This window comes from Penaeus vannamei, chromosome 24, assembly GCF_042767895.1.
Source record: "Penaeus vannamei isolate JL-2024 chromosome 24, ASM4276789v1, whole genome shotgun sequence".
Taxonomy (NCBI): Eukaryota; Metazoa; Arthropoda; class Malacostraca; order Decapoda; family Penaeidae; genus Penaeus; species Penaeus vannamei.
The window spans coordinates 1250669-1253168 of record NC_091572.1 but is presented as its reverse complement, the minus strand read 5'-3'; the positions used below and the strand labels follow the sequence as shown (position 1 = coordinate 1253168).

The 2500-nt window shown below is 47.1% G+C and overlaps 1 protein-coding gene across 1 annotated transcript in view; it reads right to left on the bottom strand.

Annotated features, from left to right (window-relative positions):
• Window positions 1-623, bottom strand: part of LOC113807014 (major facilitator superfamily domain-containing protein 6) — a 35472-nt gene extending 34849 nt beyond the window's left edge. Inside the window, exon 1 of the mRNA XM_070138192.1 lies at window positions 1-623. This exon is cut by the window's left edge and continues 109 nt beyond it. The gene's annotated coding sequence lies outside the window, so the exon portion shown is untranslated.
• Between the last annotated feature and the right edge of the window lie 1877 nt (window positions 624-2500).

Here is a 2500-nt window from a genome sequence, read left to right as displayed (position 1 = left end):
GACTCAAAGGGGATAAAAGGATAAAACAGCGGAGAGAGAGAGGGAGAATGATTTCCCTTGGATGTGGCTCTTGGGATGCAGAAAGGGGGGGGGGGGGGGATTTTGTCTTTATCCTTCGGTGATTTTTCTTTTTTTTAATTTTTTCTGAGTCTTCTTGAGAAAAATGTATGCTATGCACTAACGCACGAGTCGGACATGCCTTTTTCTTGTTGCATTGAGGTCTTTCCGATTATTTGCTGCTTTTTTCTTGTTCTTCTGTCTTTGTTTTCTTAATGTTCGTTCTTCGAGCCTCTTCCCGCGTGCTTAAGAAAAAGCCAAATAATTCTAAACTGACCAAAATATATAAATTAACGAATCACATAACTTAACGACGAAGCGAGGACGACGCCACACAGCGCATGACAGGCGGACGGCGAGCGACGCCTTCGAGGGAGTGATGGCAGCGAGACGGCGGGGCATGTAGGGGTGTCCTGTGTGTGTGTGTGTGTATGAGTGCGGGAGGTGACGACGAGGGCGTGTGCTGGCGGCGGGACCTCGCTAACCTAACTCGCGCAACCCTGCCATCAAGACTGACCTGGCCCTGTGCCCTCTGCCGCCGCCGTCGCCGTGGCCGCGGAGGCGCCGCGTTCTTGCCCCGCTGGCCTTCGCTTCGTTCCGTAACTTTATGGCCTTTCGTCGCGAGGTGATGGGATTGGCCTTCCTGCGCCCCGGACCCAGCCAAGAGCCGTGGAGGCTTTAGACGTGTCTCCCATGCGCTTGCGAAGCGATCGCTGGTATTGGTCCTTGTTCTTCCCCTTTTCTTTGTGTTTTAGGTGTGTCACCAGGGAAAAAGAAGCACATGCCTTCATACGCTTTCCTGCCGTGAACGAATCTCTGCGAGAAGCCAAGGGCGATCCTTGACACCTGCCTCTGTTTACTGAAGAGCAGAGGCCATCGCCGGGGATCGACCAATCGCCGCCGAGCTCTGAAAGACTGGCCAATGCCAGAGAAGAGCGCTCGGTGGCGACCAATCAGCGGAGGGCTTTCAGGGCGTCTCCTCACCAGGCCAAACACGAGGCGTCACAATCGTCCACTGGGTACTAACATGTGGGTGGGAGTCGGAGGGAGGGCAAGAACGGGGGAAGGGTATTGCGGGAGGGAGCCCCTGATGCAGGTTCTCTCCCCTCCTTAATGACAATTAAAAAGTACATTTGCACACCGAAGCGCGCGGTTCTGAATGTTTCATTTCCTTGTTTTCGGGTTGGACGAGGCCGAGTTACGGAACAAACAGAGGGGGGAGGGGGGGGCGAAGGGAGACGTGCGCTGGCCAGAATGATGATGGGGCACAGGACGCCTTGATGAATTCTGTCATGAAGAAGAAAAGGAGAAAAGAAGAGAGTGGATCAGCCATGTAACCTGGTTTTCATAAAAGGGGTAAAAGCAGTAAAAAGATCGGTATTCTCCTCAGCGCGGAGTTTCATGACGTTAATGATCCATGTCCATCGTCTGAGGTCAGAATGAAGTTAAAAAAGATTGTTACTTGGAGGAAGATCGAAAAGGAAATAAGACAGATAAACGATGGGTAATTGCTGAATTGCAATTGTTTGGATAACAAAAGTAAACTAAAAAAGGAAAGAACAAAAAATATAGAGAGCTAAAAAAAACTATGATGCTTGTAGTGTGACGAACCTTGGTAATGATAAGGAAACAAATGAAAATGATAATAGACAAAATATATACCTCTAAATAAAAACTTAATCGTACTTTGACTTTATTGATCAAGATCCTACATAAGATTACTGCAATCATTGTGAGGGAATAGTAAAAAATACATCATATAAATAATCATGGAATAAACTAATAAAAAACGGGGTTCGGAATTTATTGAATTTTCAACTTTATGAAGAGGGAAGAATTTCCTGTCAGCGCTGACTAAACATTTTTTTGTTGTGATTTACTTTTTTCCCCCAAATATGAACTGTTAAACTGTTTCCCCGCGCTGATAAGGTTCATTTTAGCGAAGATGCACTAGTATTATCCAGTTATCGAATAAAGATAATTAAGCAGGTAAATCGCACCTGCTTTCACTGCGACCCGAGCACCAGGTCCCCTACACAAGGATGCCGCCGACAGTGACCTAAATACATTCTAAATCGATCTAGATTCTGCGGAAGAAAATTCTTAACTCTGAACTTTTGTCGCTGTTGCAAGTCCCCTTTCGGGCGAGAAAACACCAACACGTGCTTACGTACGGAGGAACTCAAGAGCAGCTTCCTGTAAATCACATTGGGAGAACCGGATTTTGTGTTTTGGGGGTAGGGGGTAGGGGGGGGGCATGATGCCTGCCTAGTTGCCATGCAGTTGACTTTCACTCTCATTTGTCTCCTTTGCGCTATTAATTTCCGCGCACATGTCACCGAGGCATCACTATCAGCGCCTTTGGTTATTTTTCTTAGCAGCAGCGGAGCGTGATGTCACGGATACCCAAAATTCGTGAGTTACAGATAAAAAGTAAAAAATA